The sequence below is a fragment of the Tupaia chinensis genome, unplaced genomic scaffold (genome assembly GCF_000334495.1).
Source record: "Tupaia chinensis unplaced genomic scaffold, TupChi_1.0 Scaffold145156_1, whole genome shotgun sequence".
Lineage (NCBI taxonomy): Eukaryota > Metazoa > Chordata > Mammalia > Scandentia > Tupaiidae > Tupaia > Tupaia belangeri.
Window position 1 is genome coordinate 253,637 of NW_006205016.1, and position 10,318 is coordinate 263,954.

The following is a 10,318-nucleotide window of genomic DNA, read 5'->3' on the forward strand; positions in this document are numbered from 1 at the left end:
TGGACATACAGGGAATCCTTGCCCTTCATATACTGGGTCACTTTGTGAGGCTGATGCTTGCCACATTTCTTACAGAAGTCCTTTGAGTTTTAGGTACATTGACAATCTTGGGAGTACAGCTGTCTTCACGTTGAGAACGAGAAATCAGCGTGCACAATCCTCGCCTCCTGCTTCCCAGCATCTTTTCTGACCACAATGTAGTCAAACATAAAATGAGCTACAGAAAGATCTCTTGAAAATACAGAAACACTTGGAAACTAAACCTACTCCTAAATGACTTTACAGCCTTTGGAGAAACTAAGGCAAATAAAAAGATTCATTGAAACCACTGATAATAGTCAAGAGTGTTTTTATAACCTGTGGGACAGAGTAAAATTGGTGCCAATAAAGGAAAAAAAAGGTGTCAAATAGACAACACCACATTTCAGGAAGCTAGAAAAGCAACAACAACAAACAAAAAATACCAGGAGTAAAGCAAATATTTGAGCAGAAATGAAAACAACTATACAGAAAATACAGGAATCCCAAAGCTGGTTCATTAAGTAAATAAACTTAACACACCATTATCTAGACTAATCAAGAAGACCAGAGAAAAGAACCAGATAATTTAGTAATAAAAGAGGCACTATCACAACAGACATAACAGAAAAAAAATGATGAGAGAACAATATATGATTATATGCTAATAAACAGTCTAGACCAGATGGGCAAATTTCTGGATATATATAATTTACCAAGAATAAGTCAATCAGAAATAACCTGAATAGACCAGTAACAAACAATGAGAGTGAATCAGTAATAGTATCTCAATAAACAAAAGCCCAGATCCCCATGCCTTCACTCCTGCATTGTACAAAACATTAAAAGAAGAGCTCACTGTTTTCCCTCAATTTCTAAAGATCCAAATGGAAGGAACCCTCCTCAATTTATTTCATGAAACCTAATCACCTTGACCCCAAAAAACAGACAACATAAAAAAAGTACAGACCAATATCTCTGATGAATAGAGGTGAAAATTTGTGTAACAAGATACTAGCAAATTGTATCCATTAAACATTAAAAATATACCTCATGACCAGGTGGGCTTTATTCCATGGATACAAGGATGGTTCAACATACACAACACCATAAATGTAATACATCACATTAACAGAAGGAAAGATAAAAACCACACAATCATGTCAATTGGTGATATCATTGATTAAAACCACATGATTATACAGATCAGTTATGTCAATAGGCTTTATTCCAGGGATGCAAGGATGGTTCAAGATACACAAAACCATAAATGTAATACATCACGTTAACAGAAGGAAAGATAAAAATCACACAATCATATCAATTGATCCAGAAAAGGCATCCTATGAAATACAACATCCATTCATGATTAAGACTCTCAGCAAAATTGGCATACAAGGGACACACTTTAAAAGCTATCTATGACAAACCTATAGCTAACATCATACTGAGTGAGGAAAAGCAGAAGTCTTTTTCCACTAAAAACTGGAACAAGACAAGGTTGTACACTCTTGCCGCTCCTTCTCAGCACAGTACTGAAAGTCCTATCCAATGCAGTCAGATGAGAGTAAAATAAAAGGCAAAAAGAAGTTAAATTATCTTTATGTGCAGATGACATGTTTATATGCATAGAAAATCCAAATAAAACTACAAATAAAAACTCCTAGAAGTGATAAATGAATACAGTAAAGTGGCAGGGTACAAAATCATCATCCAAAAGTCTATAGCATATTTGTACACCAACGATGAACAGGCTGAGGCAGAAATGAAGAAAGCAGTTCCATATACAATAGTCACAAAAATTTAGATTCCTAGGAATAAACCTAGTCAAAAGAGTGAAAGACCTTTATAAGAAAAACCATGAAAATTTTTTTAAAAAGTGAAAATGATGCCAGGAAAAAGTGGAAAAACATCTCATGTTGCTGGATTAGAAGAATTAATCAACGTCAACCCTTCCCAAATTAATTTACAAATTCAATACAATTCCAGTCTAACTACCATAGACATTCCTCACAGAAGTAGAAAAGAATTTCATAAAGCTCATCTGGAATCAGAAAAAGCCCCATATTGCCATGTAATACTGTGCAAAACCAAAAAATAAAGTAGGAAGTACTTTGGTCTGAACCTTTCTGGGAACAGGAGGCCATGTGGAAGCAAACTAAGGTTTCAGAATTACTTCCTTCTTGACTTAAACTTACTAAAAACTTTCCAGTACATCAAAATGTGCCCTCAGCATTTCAATTAAGACCTTTGAGGCTGTTCATCCCAGCTATGAGTTGCCCCACCCATCCAGACTAAATACAAGGTATTAACTGTACCTAACATAAGGAATGTTGTAGTCGTGTATGGAATTCACATTTCATTTTTCCTGTCAGGTACTTCATATGCAAATGTGTTGCCACATGATTTGGCCATAGCACTTATAGGTTTATTGCTTTGGACCAATATCTCAAAGGAAGTTGTTCATTTTATCATCTTTGGCAGTTACTGAGGAAGTGAAAACAGCAATGTGACAAGAGAGGCTCCTCTTAGAGCTGGCTTTTTAGAAAACTTCCCACACCTTTACTGTGGCTTGCGTCTTTTCCAGCCATGCTATGACCACAGGTGTTTGCTTGATTGCTTCTGGGCAGCATGATGTGGTCTTTGCTCATGGTGTCAAGTTAATTTCCAACAGTCCTATTCGTCATTCCAGGAAAAATGATTCCTTATTTCAATAAGGCAAGATTCTAGGTCAGTGACTGTCTTTACATTTTAACTTCCTACCACCTGAGCTCCTGCTGGTGAGCCAAGTTTGCCACCAGGAAGACCATGGACCACTCTGCAGTCTCACTTGCTTCTGTCTTTGCTGTCTCAGTTGGAACAGGAAGAGTACACATTGCACTTTCACAGTCTCGCCAAGAAGGCACAAGATGAACAGGTCCTTTCTGATGCTGTGTCCTTCAAAGTTCAAGGAAAAGATACAATTGCCAAAGATAATGATGTCCATCCTTTTGGATAGATGGCTAAACTAAAACCAGCCTTCATCAAGTCCTATGACAATGACAGCTGCAAATTCTTTCCTAACTGATGGTGCATCCATAGGACTGATTATGGCAGAGGAGAAAGCCCTGACCATGGATTGTAAGCCAAAGGCTTATTTGAGTGATTTTGTGAATGTACCTCAGGATCCAAAAGATCAACTTTTACTTGGACCAACGTATGGTACGCCAAAAGTTACAGAAAAGGCATTAAACATTAATGATACTGATGATTTTGAATTTCATGAAACTTTCTTAGATCATATTTTGGCTAATTTTAAAGTTGCAGATTCTGATTGGTTTCCACAAAACTACATGAATAGTAAAAACAAGATTGGATCACCTCCTCTGGACAGGTTCAATAACTGAGGTGGATCACTGTCCCTGAGACATGTTCAGAACCACTGGTTGCCAGTTGGATGTGACAGCTGCACACATGTGAAAGGAAGGAGGTCAGTATGGCTTAGTTGCAGCCTATACAGCTAGAGAACAGGGCCATTTCTTGATAGTGAAAGTGTATCCAAATAATCCATATAAATGACCTGAAGATTCTTGGAGACATTCACACTAAGCAATGCCATTTCAATGTATTACCAAACGACACCAATAGTTCTAGCTCCTTTAGGAAAACAACTACTGTGGCATTCTGTTAAATACTCAGCAATTAATCCTTGCCAGTGTTTTGAGCTTTTCAGTAATCACTCCTTTCTCTTTGAGGGATTTCTAAGTCACCAGAATCTCAGACAGGTTGCAGTGACTATTTTAGTTTTAGTTTTTAATCAAGACTAAGTGAGTTGTTGCAGTTTGGGAGAGGTTAGCTCTGATTTGGAATCACTTTTGTAACATTTACAAATTATACTTCTTGTATGTGTTCTAAAGATAAAGTGCTTTCTATGAAATACAAACCAATGTACCTAAAATAACAATTATGGGAAGCTATCACTAAAAACGTGTAATAAATGTTTGAGTACATGTGAACCATGTTGGCCAAACTCAGTGAAATAGAGAGGTATTGTAAAAAGAAAGAGAAGGAGAAAGACAAAAGAGAAAAAAAGCATCTTACTTACATGAAAATATATTACAAAGCCATGATAATCAAAACAGCATGATATAAGCCCAAAGAGAGTGAGGTAGACAAATGGAACAGAAGAGAGAACCCCAAAATAAACGTGAAGGCATACAGTGAACCGATAATTTGACAAAGGGCACAAGAGAATCCAGTGAGAAAAAATCTTTTCAGCAAATGGTGTTGAAAAAACTGGATATTCACTTGCAGGAAAATGACACTGGATCCCTATCACACCATTAACAAAATCTGACTCAAAATGAATCAAAGACTTAAAACCTCAAACTGTAAAGCTTCTGGTGAAAAACACAGGGGAAACCTGTGGAGACATCCTAGTAGGGAGACTTATAAAATAAGAACCCCTGCCCAGTGGCCAGCAGGTGGTGTGGTGCTTGCAGTGCTTGACTCCCCTATGGCTGACCATAGTTTGAGTCCGTAGCTTGGTGGTTTTAAAATTATGGCAGGTAAATGTGCATGTGTGATCCAGATACCAAGGGATTGTGTGTGCCAACCTAGTAGGGGGTCATTTGTCACTTTCCTTTGCTGTCTCTAGTGAGCTTGCATGCCCATGACAATAAACAAAAATTCAATGAACTGTAAGTAATCCTAAAATAGACAAATGGGACATCAGGCTTAAAAGCTTCTGCACAGCAAAAGAACCAAATTATGTAGAGGAGAAAACTCTCAGAATGGGAGAATATATTTGGAAACTATGCCTCTGATAAAAGACTCATAACCAGAAGATACAAGGAATTAAAGCCACTTACCTGCCCCCAAAGTAATCCAATTATAAAATGGGCTAATGAGCTAAACAGTACATTCCAAGGAAGCCATACTGCTAAAAAACACATGAAAACATGTTCAACATTTCTTATCATAAGGAAAAAGCAAATTAAAATCAATGAGATACCACTTAACTCAAGTCGCAGTGACTAAGGTTTAAAGAACTCACAAGGCATGGTGCAGTGTGAACTTTTACACTCTTACTGGTAATGTGAATTTGTACAGCCACCATGGAGAACAATTTGGAGTTTCTTGAATAACCTACAAATAGAACTACTGTATGACCCAATAATATGAAAACCTTTAGTTGGAAACACTTTCTCTTTCATGTTTATTGCAGCATTATTTATAATTACTAGTACATAGATTCAACCCAAATGTTTAAGAATAGAGGCGTGGATTGAAATAAATGTACCATAGACTGTCAGGTGGTGTGGTTAAAGTGCTAGACTCCCACATGGCTGATGATGGTTTGAGTACCAGACCTGACAGCTTGCTTTCTCACTTCCTCTATATAGTCAATTTTTTAAAATAATAAAATAATATTGAGTAAAAGTAATTCTTAAAGAATGAAAAGATGTGGCACATGTACTTCATGGAACACTACTTATTTATAAAAAAACATGATACCCTGACATTTGATACAAAATGCATGTATGTGAAAGATTTCATCATAAATGAAGCACTCAAGACTATGAAAGAAAGGCATTGTATGTTCCCAGCAAATATATACCATAGGTTTGCACTGTGTAGCAGAAACGGAAAGATTTGGAAATAAAATAGCAGGGAGGGCAACTGTACATAATAGGGATTAGGAAGGAGGATATAATGGAAGAAAAAAACATTTAATAGACACAAAAATAAAAGTTAATGTGCCGATTACAGTGTTTATGGTAATTTCTTTGACTTGTGTAGTACACACTGTACTTTACACTAGAGATAACCATGTACACTGTAAAGATGAGCAGTGATTAAATGGAAATAAAGAAGAACAAAATGGACATAGAAATATATCCAAATGGGGATACTTGGGTTCCAGTCTGAGTGATATCTCCTTGCTGGTACTCTCTGACTGTTCAGGTTTGCCTTTGAGACTTGCCTTCTGACTAAGCTGCTTCATCTGCTTCCTGGGTTTCTCCCATCGACTGATGCTTGAATTCTGATGTTAGTGGACTCTGTCTGATACATACTGACCCTTCAGATTTGCCTTTGGGACTGGGGACTTCCAGCCTTAGTGAGCTTCTTCACTAAGTCATGTCTCCTCAGGTCATCCTTGGATCATCAGGAACTGAATGATTGATAGAAAAGCCAATCACCTATATACACTTTATCTGATCTAATTTGATCTGATTTGGAAGACACAGCCTTCAAATAGAAACACACCTGGCTTCTAGGGGATCTAGGATCTATACACCTCCAGCACGGCAGAATCTACTCCCATAAACAGGAAGAAGTGAATACACCATCAGATGACCAAAACCCAGCACAGAGACAGAATTATGAGAAAAGAAATAACTCTTTAAGCCAACCACATAACACCTCAGCAACTAAGGATGATACAGAAGAACCCACAGGAATGTCAGAAAAAGAATTCCAAACATTCGTTATGAAAAAGCTCAGTAAAATGCAAGAGAAAACAGGTAATTCCAGAAAAATGAGAAAATTATTCATGGAAATGAAAAAGGATTTTCATACAGAGATAAACATCCTATAATAGAATCAAATAGAACTAAAAATAAAGAATACAGTGTAAGAAATTAAAATCTTCCTTGAACCAAGAGCAGATTAGACCATGCAAAAGAATTTCTGATCTTGAAGACAATGTCTTCAACATTGTTCAAACCACCAATAATAATAATAAAAAACATAAGGGAAATGCTAAATATTATTAAGTGGTCAAATTTTTTAAAATGATAATTAGATATCAACTGTATAATGTTTATTGCAGATGGTGAAGAACCTGGTAAAGACATGTAAAAGCTCTCCCATGAAATATCTTTAATCATTACAAATTTAGAGAAAAATAGAGTCATACAAATCAAGGAAGCACTAACGACACCAAAAAAACATCAACATAAGATTCTCTCCATGGAATCTCTTAGATTGGTAAAAATCAAAGACAAAGACAATAATCTAAAAATGGCATGAGAGAAATGTCAAGTTAATTACTAAGGTTGTCATATTAGGTTAACATCAGACCTCTCAAATGAAACAATGCAGGCAAGGGAAGAATGTGAAGACATAGTCAAAACTCTAAAACAAAAACAAATTACAACTAAGAATAGTATACCCATCAAGATTATCCTTCAAATGGGAAGAACAAATAAAATGAGTTTTAGATAAGCAATAACGGAAAGAATTCACCAACATTAGACCAGCACTTCAGGAAGGGAGTACTGTATCAGGAAAACTAAAGAGAGGCAAGCACACTTTAGAGAAGAAAATAGAGGGTGGTGATAAATCCAGATATATCAAGAATAACATTGAATGTTAATGACTAAATTCTCAAATTAAAAGATACGGACTGGCTGTATTAATTAAAAATAATCAAACCAAGATCACTATATAAACTGCTTATAAGAAACACTGCACTGAAAAAGACATACATAGACTGAAAGTGAAGGGCTTGATAAAGGTAGTCCATGCATATGAAAATCAAAAAAGACTGGAATCATATAAAGAGTATCAGTCAAAATAGACTTCAAGACATAAGGTGTAAGGAGAGACAAAGAAGTAAATAATACTTAAAGTGCTAGATCCCCAAGAAAATAGAATACATATATATCTATTCACCCAACACTTGGACACCCATATATGTGAAAGAGAAGTGTTAGATCTAAAAGGAAAGATGGACTGCAATACAATAGTTGTTGAGGATCTCAACACTCCCTCTGTCTCCTCTGGATGGATAATCTAGATGAATAAACAGATACAAGATCTAAATAATACTATAAATCAAATGAAGTTGACAGTTTTTATTGAATATTTACCAAACAACAAAAACATTCACATTTTTCTCATCCCTACATATAACATTTTTGAAAATTGATTTCATGGTAAGGCAGAAAATAAGCCTTTACAAATTGAAATGGACAGAAGTTAAATCCACCATCTTTTCTTACCACAATGGAAAAAAAAAAACATCAAATCAACTACAGAGAACCCTCCAAAATACACAAACATAAGGAGACTAAACAATCTATTCTTAAATGTTTTCACAATCTCTGAAGAAATTAAAGCAAGTCATAAAAACTAATTGAACCTAACAACGAATTTTCACAACCTATGGTACATAGTAAAAGCAATTATAAGAAGGAATTTCATACTACACACACACACACACACATACACACACACACACACACCTAAAACAGAAACAAAAAAGAGAAAGGTGTCAAAAGAGTAACTTAAGAACACATCTCATGTAATGAGATAAAGAATACCCCCCCAAAAAAAATACAAAGAGAAAAGAAATAGTAAAGATTCAAGGAGAAATAAATGAAATAGAGAATAAAACAACTATAGAGAAAATACATGAAATTAAAAGCTGGTTGAGAAATAAATAATTGACATGCCATAAGCTAGATGAATCAAAAACAGAGAAGGGAGCCAGATAAGTCAAATCAGCAACAAAAAAAGGATAATATAACAAAAGATAGCAGAAATACAAAAGATCACGAGAAAACTGAGAAATTATACACCAACAAATAAGAAAACCTAAATAATATGGGCAAATATGTGGACACATAAAACTTACCAAAATTGAACCAGGAAGAAATAGAAAGCCTGAATAGACCAATAGCAAGCAACAAGATTGAATCAATAATCAATATTATCTCAATGAAAAAAACCTCAGGGCCTGATGGATTCACTTCCAAAATCTATCAACCTTTTAAACAAAAAATAACAATGTTTCTCCTTAAACTATTTCTAAAGATCCAAAAGGAAAGAACCCTCCCAAATTCATTCTATGAAGGCTCCATTACCCTGATCCCCAAAAGAGACAAGGCAATAACAAGAAAACTAGAGACCAATATTCCTGTTGAATACAGATGCACATATTTTCAATAAGATACTAACAAATCATATCCAATACCACATTAAAAATATACACCATGACCTTGTAGGTTTTGTATTAGGTATGCAAGAATGGTTCAACATAAGCAAAACAGTAAATTTATTGCATCGTGAATATTGAAAACAGGGTCATATAAATTGGGGCAGAAAAAGTATTCGATAAAATATAACTTCTTTGTGATTAAGTCTCGGCAAAACTTGCATAAAATGGACACTCCTCAACACAGTAAAGGCCATATATGACAGCCTATAGTTAACATCAGTTGTCCATTAAAAATGGGAACAAGAGAAATCTGCCTACTTCCTCCATGCCTTAACATAGTACTGGAGGGACCAGCAGTTAGTGTAATGGCTATGTCACTGAACTCCCATGTAGTCGACTGTGGTTCGAGTCCCAGACCAGGTGGCTTAAAACTCATGCTGGGTGCATGTGCGTGTGTGCCCAAGATCCCAAGAGGAGAATGGAGGAGAAGAGATTGCTGCATGATCATCCTCCCTGGGGGGTGATTCCTCACAGTCTGTCTCTGTCTCTTTCTGTCTGGCGAGTGCATAAACCATATAGCAAATAACTCACCCCAAAAAAACCCAAAAGAACTCTCTTCACAGGGTCAGCAGATGATGTAGTGGTTATGTTGCTGGACTCCAGTGTGGAAAATCATAGTTCTAAATACTAGAGACAATAAGGTAGCGGGTAGATCTTTAGTGATCACACAATATCGTAGTTCTAAATACTAGAGGCAATAAGGTAGCAGGTAGATCTTTAGTGATCACACAATTTCTTAAATAATCTAACTACTTTAAATAGCAAGTTCACTTGGTACTATTAAGGAAATCAGTTTTAACTTAAACAAATGCTAAGGATATTTGCTTAAAACTTAGATCCAGGAAACTGATTAGGATTCTGTTCAAATGGTAGATACATGAATCTATCCATATCTCAAGACAGGACATAAATCCTTACAACCAGAAAACAAAGTCTACAAGAAAATCAGCAATATTTTAGTCAAAAGTCATTAAATTATACTTCACCAATTCAGTCTCATGTACTTTATCTAGTGTTGTGGGTCAATTTTCCCGATTATACTCTGTGATATAATATTCAACTCCAGACTTATTCCAACGATCAAGTTGTCCATTTTCTTCATTTTTGAACTCTTATTTCTGTGTGTCTATATTTAATTTTTCTGATATAGCATTCCCTTGAGAACTTCTTGCAGATCTGGCCTGGTGCTGGTAAATTCTTTCAGGTTTTGTTTATCTGAGAATGTTCTTGTCTTTTCTTCCCAAATGAAAGATAATCTTTCCGGGTACAGTATTCTTGGCTGAAATTGCTTTTCTCTTAACACTTTGAATATAT

At 35.6% G+C, this 10,318-nt stretch overlaps 2 pseudogenes; both read left to right on the plus strand.

Moving 5' to 3' along the window:
- LOC102489096 (trifunctional enzyme subunit beta, mitochondrial pseudogene) overlaps positions 1–5,334 on the plus strand; it is an 8,174-nt pseudogene extending 2,840 nt beyond the window's left edge.
- Positions 1–10,318, plus strand: part of LOC102483785 (translationally-controlled tumor protein pseudogene) — a 214,533-nt pseudogene that overhangs the window by 86,018 nt on the left and 118,197 nt on the right.